This window comes from Schistocerca piceifrons, chromosome 1 (assembly GCF_021461385.2).
Source record: "Schistocerca piceifrons isolate TAMUIC-IGC-003096 chromosome 1, iqSchPice1.1, whole genome shotgun sequence".
In the NCBI taxonomy this organism is placed as follows: Eukaryota; Metazoa; Arthropoda; class Insecta; order Orthoptera; family Acrididae; genus Schistocerca; species Schistocerca piceifrons.
Genome location: NC_060138.1, coordinates 419,362,187 through 419,372,073, shown reverse-complemented (window position 1 = coordinate 419,372,073; position 9,887 = coordinate 419,362,187). Strand labels below are relative to the sequence as shown.

General features: G+C 43.5%; 1 protein-coding gene across 1 annotated transcript in view; it reads left to right on the top strand.

Annotated features, from left to right (window-relative positions):
• Nucleotides 1-261: 261 nt before the first annotated feature.
• The window catches only part of LOC124731761, a 764,200-nt gene continuing 754,574 nt past the window's right edge, over nt 262-9,887 (top strand). The window contains exon 1 of the mRNA XM_047248518.1: nt 262-440. The gene's annotated coding sequence lies outside the window, so the exon portion shown is untranslated. The remainder of the gene's footprint in view (nt 441-9,887) is intronic.

The window sequence follows — 9,887 nt, the reverse complement described above, 5'->3', positions numbered from 1 at the left end:
CTGGCTGCAAAAGCCAGAAATCCCTCTCGGCTCGGCTGCTGTGCGGGATGACAGCTGTAATCTGCCCCTGCAGGCCGGGATTCGCAACCCTCCCTTTCCCCCTCCCGCCAGCCGCCGCTCTGCTCATCTCCGCCTCGCGGACACGTGCGCCCTGACAGGTAGCAGCTCGGCTCTGCTCAGATAGTGCCGGCGGGCGCCGCGCGTGGCGCTGCGGTCTGGCTAGCGGCGAGACGGGTCCGACACGCCAGTGTGCCTCAGGAGCGGGCGCGGTGCGTTTGTGTGTGTAGTGTTGCTGTCGCGGCTCGGCGCCCGTGTGTGCGAGCCGCTTTTGTGCGCCGGCGACAGTGGCAGCGGCGTCGTTCACCGCCGCTGACCGAATACTGGACAGACCACGCGTCAGCACCAGCTAGTTGCCTGCGCTCCCCGAGAATTTTTCCGAGGTAACAATGTACTCCACGGACGGAAACACTCCACCCTCGAACAGGCAGCGAACTTGACGTACTGTTTTATTTCACGTCAACATGTGTTACCACTGGATTCACTTGTAGGAAATAAACAATTCGTAAAGTTTGTTTGTGTAAATGCTATTAACAGCGCGAAATAATAAGAACCGCACATTTTGGCGTTTAAAAGGCCTAGCCGTGGTGTTCGCGCCTCTTCGCGTGCAGTCTTCTCCTCCGACACGAATAGGCATTTGTTGCTAGGATACCGAACCTGCTGCCCATTAACACCACACACCTATAAAATAAACCTCTCAAATTTTGTAAATCGCTCAGGAAGTACCTTTCACAAGCAGGAAACCCACAGTATTTTTCTTATTTATTTATTTTCTTTTTTTTTACGATACTGATTGTCAATTTTCTGTATCCAGAAGAAGTGTACTCAATTCTTCGGAAAGTAGATGCTTTTGGGGCGCGCAGTTGTGTGTGTGTGTGTGTGTGTGTGTGTGTGTGTGTGTGTGTGATGAAGACGGAAAGAAAGCGAGCTTCTGGTGTAAGGTCTAAAATGCAGATGAACTTGATTTTTATCTTGGGCTTTACTTCCTCGTAATTTTTTCACATGCGTGTATGTACATTAAATGTTAAATACCTGCACTTGTTATACCTTTCAAGTAATGCACTTTTGTGTTTCGAAATAGGCTCAATGCTGCAGACTTGAGTTACAACTATATAATCTTAAGGTATTGTTGTTATTAAGAGCTCTTAAGTTTCCCGTGGGTAAAAGTCTGTCGCTAGCGTAGTTGCTGTACAGTTGTCTCCCAAATTTGGATACCGATGTAGCTATCCTCCTCCGCCTCTTAGAGTTGTAGCTGAAGCGGCTGATACGAGTTAATGAACAGCACCCTGCAACTCGCGCGCGAAGTTATGAAACACTTTTTCTTGCCTTTAGTACTTCATGTGTTTCCGCTGATTACGCCCTGTGACATTTGATTCGTTTTATTCTGTGTGTCACACCCACACTGTCATTTTAGCTAGCAAAAGACAGACAAATGTTTTGGTCATTGCTTCAGAATATTCTGAAAAGACATGGGTCTACAGTTATGTACAATTTGTTCAGCTTCGATCTAAAATTTGTTTTTTAGTCGTTTCCGTATGAACGAAGTTATGACAGAGGCAATGTGCGCTACCCAATCCACAGTCTTACTGTCGAAGACCTGATACCTGTTAGTGTTCGCTACACATACTGCTTCCGTCTAATAATTTTCGTGCATAAATACTGTTTCGGCCGCTACCTTCGATAGTTTAGTATTTTAATTGTGCTGGATTAACTTTCTGAAAACGTTTATTACGTATCGAAGGACGTTACCTCTTCATTTTTGCCACAAATGCTGTAACTACCAGCAGGCATTCAGCGATGACCAAAGACCTGCTATCTAAACAATTACGAAAATGTTGTGTGCCCTTTTCGTAACATTGGTCGACGACAACGGTAATACTGCCATCATCAGCGACTGACATCTACAGACATACATGGAGACATTTTAAGCGAGGATTACCTTCCGTAGGCTATCAAATTTTATAAAGCATCAGACAACTTCAGAAGCACTAGCTCTTTCATGCTACATCCAGTTTGCGTTTTCTTCGCAGTCTAAGCTGATGGACCGGATTATGGAAAAGTGTCTTCTTTCCTTTCCATTTGCCAGTGTGTTCTCCGGAATTGGGGTAAAGTCTATCAGTGGCGTATGAGAGCGGATTTTCATTTCCAACATTAGCGTTACACATACACAAAAGAGCCATCTTAACTGAATGTTCATCAGGACCAGTGAATTTGAACGTGTTTCAATATTATTGCAGGCGTAAGTACTATCGCGTCCTAAAATACGTAATTGTCAAGTGTATAATGTAGAGTAGTTTCGATGATTTCTCGACGTAATCTGAATTTTACATGATCATACTGTTATTTACTTAGTATGTAAGTCATTCTATGCCCAAATTGAATAGTAATAAGCCGAAAGGGGGAACAGGATCGTCAATCGTGGACCCCACAATTTCAGCAGTTGTATGAGACCTAATTTTCCACGGTTGTATGGCAAGGACTGTAAATGCAAATGTATTTCTTTTTTGCTTATTTGCTTTTGTATACAAATTTCACCGTTAAATTGGAAGGACCATAAAGCATTGCTAAACTTTGCTATCTTATTCGGTAGACTGCTCGGGACAAGTGGATTCTTCATTGGAAATAGCTGCTACAAGAGAGTTCTTATTCCGCCACCAGCTCTACATCAGAACGAAACCTCTAGAGAAGTTCCTCGGAACCAGATATTCTCGCATAGTTACTCGTTACTGACAATGGTATTCTTGGCAGTAAAGTTTCACTTCAGTGTGCTACGTAACTGTTCGCCCCTGTAAAAACTGCAGGGAGATTTTTGTTCTTAAATTTCTCATCCGCTACCGAGAGTGAAACTTATTAAAGTTCATATATTTTCTTGATCTCACCTCTCCCATCCCTCTTCTTTCAACACACTCTGCTTTAATTTTCAACGGATACAAGAGTCTCTGAAAAAAGAATAATTCCAATGAACCGGATCCAAGAAAGTCTTTCGACAGGTGTCCCTTGGTTGTCAGGCATGTGCCAAAATTACAAATTTCCTCCAAAATAGTCCCAACTGGTAACCCTTCCGTCCCTTTCCCAATGCGCTAGGACACTGGTGTAGTGCATCAAACTCTCTAGAATTTTTTGGAACATTAATAGGCCTACTTGAAATCACTCTTACTTGAATACGAAGGCACCAAGCTTTACGACATCATATTGTCAGTTTACATCAACTAAGTAGGGCTACATTAACAACCTGCATAGAATTCCTTACGACGTCGTCGGATAACTTCGCGAAGGTGTAGATCCAACCGCAGCCTTGTATAGCGTTATTTTAATTCGATACTTTTTTTAAACTGATATACTTCACACAAGTTCGTGTGTGTGTGTGTGTGTGTGTGTGTGTGTGAGAGAGAGAGAGAGAGAGAGAGAGGGAGAGAGAGAGAAAGAAATTGTAGTTCACCGACCAAGGAGGGGGCTCACAATGCCCCGGTTCGGCACAACATTGCTCGTCAGTCTATTATCATTACCAGATATATCTGATAGTGGAAACAGAGAACATCCGAATGAGAGCAGAGCGCTTCATCACAGTTTTAATAAACGCGATAATTCACAGAAATGCTCATCAAATCCAGAGGCAGACGCTATAAGAGAGGCCTTATGTGTCATCGTATGGTTTACTGTTAAAATTCCAAGAGGTTACGTTCCTAAAGGAGTCAGTCAAACTGCTTCTTTCTACGCATATCTCGCAAAAATATCGTTAAGATAATGTAAGAGAGGGTAGAACTTTCGCGGAGGCTGCTGTGAATAGTTCCCCCCAGCTTACCGTTCGCGTCTGGGATAGGAGATTGGGGTAGTGGCAGTGATACTCAAAATACTCTCCGACACACACCAGAAGTTGACTTTGCGGAATATGGAATCAGAGAGAGAGAGGGTCAGACAGACAGACAGACAGAGCAGTTCAAGGGTGGAGGATCATTGACTTCAATGTAACGATAGTTTATGGGGAGTTTATAATGGTAGCGGTAATGGTTCAGTCACGGACGATGGTATTCCTCAGCTGACGTGCTGGAGTGTAATGGTGACGCCTGTGGTGGGCAGCTGGTGGCGGTGGCCGGTGGCTGCAGGTAGTCGCGAGTCAAGGTCCCTCGCTGCAGGCTGCTGCACTCTGGGCCGGTAATTGGCTGGCCAGTGACATAAGCCAGGATGACACGGCTGCGGGCTGTGTGTGCACCGCCGCGGCGCGCTCAGCAGTGACGCAACACGGCACGCCGCTGTCTGTTTTCATGCGCCCCGGCGGCAGCCTTGTCCCAGATCCTCTGAGTACCCTACCCTACTCTCGCCCGGCAACCGCTGCTGCTTTCGCTTAATTGATCTGATACACCCGAACGGTCGCCGCGGTGGAAGTTTCCACGACCGTACTCGCTGACGAATAGTGGTCAGCATTTGCAGCAGTTCACCGTGTGCAAGGCAGTGTAAGAGGCAGTCAAACGAAAACCAAACACCTGCCACAACGAGACCATGAAATGGTCCCATTAAAAAGTAATCACCACATGCATTTAGACAATTATCCCAGAGGGAGACTACACAGTCAGTTCCTATTCCGTAAAACGCAGTCGGCCGCTGTCCGATCCACAACCGCATCCATTTTTGCACTTCCTCGTCCTACCAAAACCGACGTCGACGCATGCCTTTCATCAGATCGGAAAAGTTTTGGAAATCACACGGTGAACGATCAGACGAATGTGGAGAATGGCCGTGCGGGATTAGCCGAGCGGTCTCAGGCGCTGCAGTCATGGACTGTGCGGCTGGTCCCGGAGGAGGTTCGAGTCCTCCCTCGGGCATTGTTGTGTGTGTTTGGCCTTAAGATAATTTAGGTTAAGTAGTATGTAAGCTTAGGGACTGATGACCTTAGCAGTTAAGTCCCATAAGATTTCACACACCTTTTTTTGTGGAGAATGTAGCGTCGTTTCCCAACCAAATCACTGAAGCGTCTCCTTCGTCCGATTGGCAATGTGTGACAAGAAGATGATTCTGTCAGAAAGTGTTCCTGTGCATTTTGACTTCATGGTACGTCATCGTTTCTGAAAAGTGTCTTCACAGCGCTGCGCATTGATTATTGATTCCAGGCTCGAGGAACTCCACGAGCCATTGAAGAAGGAGGTCATCATGACCTTACCGGAACTTGTGCGAACAGTTTTGGATTTCTTTGGCCGGGCCGATATTGGTTGGGAAACACTACAACGTGCTCTGTACAGCCCTGAGCCTTCAGCGTGTGAATTTCACAGCTTTGGAGACCCGAAGAAAGACGTGAGTGGACGTCGGTTGTGGATCCGCCAGTGGCCGATCGCGTTCTACGAAACAGAAATTGATCGTTTCGTCTCCCACTGGGATAAACGTCTTAGCGTGTGAGTTGATTGCTCTTGAATGGAAGCATCCCATGCTACCGTTGTGGTGAGTGTTAGGTTTTCATTTGACTGCTCCGTGATGCCTTGGTCAGGAACTGATTATTTTTAAAGAAAAGATTAAGATTAGAAGTAATATAACAGAAAGAATGTAAAATGAGGTGATCAGCCACTTCTTGCTCCATATATGAGGCGTTAAAGAATATTCCATATCCCCTCCGTCCGGTCCCATCCCATTCCAAGATTAATGGGAGGTGCCGTAGAGCTGTAAATGGTATTTCATAGTGATACACGGGAAATAGAATTTTAAGCTACTTTTCTAAACCCGTCTTTAGGTTACATCTGGAAGAATCCATCTTGCTTGGTGTTCTACAGGTCCTCTATATAAACACTGAAATATTCCATGGAAGCTTCAAATTCAATTTTTCTGTTTGACATATCTCCTGTCATAAACACAAAGAAGAGAATCACCAAACAAACGAGAACACATTCTGTTTCTATTCCACAGCAGAGCATCTAATGTAGTCCGTTTGCTTTTACCTACTACATGACTCTTGTGAACTAGATGCACTAGATATCTTTCATCATACGACTTGTCCGAAGCTCGTGGTCTAGAGGCTAGCGAAGCGATTTTCTCTGTTCAGCGACTGGGAGTTTGTGTTGTCCTCTGTCCTCATCATTTGTGACAGCGGCTAGATTGGACTGTGTAAAAATAGGGACTTTGTACGGGAGCTGATGACCGCGCAATTGAGCGCCCCACAAACCAAACATAACATCATCATACGATATGGGTTCGACAGTTGCTTCCATTTGCCATATCATAACGGAAGACAATGTCTGCCATTTCCTGTGTGGAATAATAGCTTTCTATTATGATGCTAAGTGCAGACAAAACTACAGTGTAAAAGCATTTCACAAATTTTTCCAAACACAAACTTGTACCATTACCACTAAGTACACCCTGCACTTATCCAGAACTGTGGGTATGGTTCACATTAACAACACTAGCAGATATCCACTGCATGATGTATCCATGGACAATAGCGCAGGAATGTGTTCTCGTTAGTTTACTGCATTCTGTAAGTCGTTCGTTATGGTAAAGAGATTGCAAAATACAAAACAAGATATGCGTTTTACAAAAAATGGTTCAAATGGCTCTGAGCACTATGGGACTTAACGTCTGAGGTCATCAGTCCCCTAGAACTTAGAACTACTTAAACATAACTAACCTAAGGACGTGACACACATCCATGCCCAAGGCAGTATTCGAACCTGCGACTATGCGTTTTACAGTATAGAACGTGTACGAGTACTTAAAGCTCTGAAGGTATGAAGGTTTGCTCTAGCCATGTTTACCGGACATTTTTATCTCAAAATGTGAAATACTTTTTTAACACCTTGTACATTTGTACTCATATTTTTAACAGTATTACAGCTAATTTATTCCTCCACATACCTCATTGTGTCAACAGTCAGCGCAAACTCAACATGGTTCCCGCAACCACCGATCGTGTCCGACGCAACTTGTTTTGTTTTCAGTGAGACCTCAAAGGTAGTAGTAGCGGAGCTGTTCAGGTCCATGTCCTGATTCGCGACTTCCGGAAACTCTTCGATAGTAAACAAACTGCGTAAATACTGAATATTTGAACGGATATGTAAGTGGACTGAAGACTTCCTAGAAATCCTCGGTATTTCGTTGTTAACGGGGAGCATCGTTAGAAGAAGAAGAAGAAGCAGTGTACCACAAAGACCTCAACAGCTCACCATGTACACAAATGACTTGGCAGATAACGTTTGAAGCAGACGACGCAGTTGCATACATTAAGCTCACATCGTTAGGATACTTGAATATGACAAATGCCTGGGGCAAAGATTGGCAGCTGAGACCCACTGCAAGTAAATGCAGTGTAATGCGCGTGAACGAAACCATCAGCCATCGTTCATTTTCGGTGATCAGTCTCTGCAAACAGCCACTACCATGCGGTACGCAGGAGTATCATCCCGAGGAATTCAAGGGGCAACGATCACACAAATTTCAACGCAACGAAGACAGATGTCAGGCAAACTTATTGGAAGAAGTCGCTTACAGGACACGCACTCCACCAATTCTTGAGTATTTTTGGGCAGTCTATGGACCTTACCAAATTGGCTTGTCGAAAGTGATAGAAAATAATTCAAAGATGAGCTACACCACTCGTCAGTAGACGCATATCAAGGGTTTGGTTTTGGGCGATGACTGTTTCTCTCTCACTCTCACTCTCTTTTTCTCTTTTCTTTTTCTGTCTCTTTTTCTCTATCTCTACCTTTCACCCTTTCTGCCCCCATCCGTCGTTCACGCACATACAAATATAGATTGCCAACACATTCAATTTTACGTGCAACAGATGCATACGATTAACAATAATAATAAAATATAATAAATATTTTAATATAACTATAATAACAATAATAATTTGTTGAGATCAGTGATTAGTAAATGTTTGTAGCGTAAGGTCCAAGATGGTAAATGGAAACAGTATAGCACTTAAAAGGCATTCTTCAGAAAATATGTTATTTATGTAAGAACCTCAGTGGAAACAAAATCCCACGACTTTGACAATGCTATAATTTACACGATATAAAATGGAATTGTGCATTCACCATTATCAGTTTTCACTCAGCACTAGCACAGTGACACAGGTGTGAATGAGAGGTATGTCGTTTCTTCCTGTCTTTATCGCATACGTTTGGGAAGACTGGAACTTTTTCCCGGTGTGGAGTGTTTTTTTTTTCGCAGTATTCCCTTGCTTAACTTCCGATGTTTTCCCAGTTCTGCCTATGGACTCTCAAACATCATCGGATTTGTCGTTGACAACAGATATTGTCGACCTATGGATGTGCACCCCCTCCCCCCGGGATTCGCGCGTCAGATTTATCCAGGCACCAGTAGAGATTTAACGCAAATGCCCAATAAACCTTATGGTAAGACGTTACACGATAAGCGTTGAACATTGCAGGCAGAATAACTCAGGAAATTCCGAGAACTTCCATTCCACTGTGTATCAAGAAATGTATTGCCCTCCTTTTATATAATGCTTGAAAACAAAAGTACAAAAGTTTATTAACGAACATCCACAGCTAAAGAACTTTATTTCGAGAAAAAACATAGCTGAAGAGGTATGGTTACTTTATTTAAAGAGCGCAACCGGTTTCGTAATGTTAGTTTCCTCATCTGGTGAAGTCGGTTACGACGTGATACTGGAGTACAATTGACATTAATGTTCCCCTGGTTCCTGGAATTTCACTCCATTCTAAATATCATCTCGCAGCTCACGACAGACCAACGTAGAAGGGAGCCAATATCAATTGTACTCCAGTATCACGTTGTAATTAACTTCACCAAATGAGGTAAATAACATTACGAAACCGGCTGTGCTCTTTAAATGAAGCAACCATACAGCTGCCGTGATGGTTTTTACTTGTCGTAATATAAAGCTTCAGTTTTTTCAACCAAGTTAATTTGTCGAACTGGTACGACGTTTCGATAAGTGTAACACCCATCAGCTTCCGGCTAACATTCCGATGAAAGCACTCACATGAAAATCCGCGAGTTTTACATAAGAAATATTTTACTTTTTGCAAAATGCGTTTGGCGTTGTTATTACAACGCTTCCCAGAGTTGTACGTTTACATAAGAAATATTTTACTTTTTGCAAAATGCGTTTGGCGTTGTTATTACAACGCTTCCCAGAGTTGTACGTAAGAAATATTTTCCTTTCTGCAAAATGGATTTTGCATTTTTATTCGGACGCTAAAATTAGAGAAATTCGAGGTCATGCAGATGAGTAGTGATCAATGTTCTCCTCGCACATCATCCACACATTAAATAGAAGTGTTGGGGGGAGGGGGGAGAGGGAGGGGAGCGGCGGTGAACCACGTACTCTCTTCCGCACGTACGAGAGTTTTCATAGCTCAGTTGACGGCAAACTTTACGACTGCGAGTTTTTTTCGAACAGTCAAAACCTGTTAAGATTTTCAGTTTCACCATTCAGTATGGATGACTGCTGTATCTGAACAAATGAGACAATATACTTCCCTCCAGCAAGGCTGTATACGCACTGAGGTACTCACTATTTACGTACAGGCATGGTATTACTGTCTGACCCCTTTACAGAAATGGTTTCTCTCGCTACAATTCTCCCACTCATTATATGACAATGATAGTATCTTCCAAACAGTTCCCGTAACGCAGCCGGTCAAGACGACGTTTCCATACGACGTTTATAAACGACATCTTGCATTTCAGCGCGAAATTAGCAACACCACATACGCTGAAGTGTTCGTTAGTGCAACATTAAAACTATACACTGTTTCAGCTGTCAAAGTATTGAAGATAAGTTCTACTACGTTTCTTCTTACGAAGTGAACAACAAAATCAATAGGACTAAAAGGGAAATATTATACAGTCTA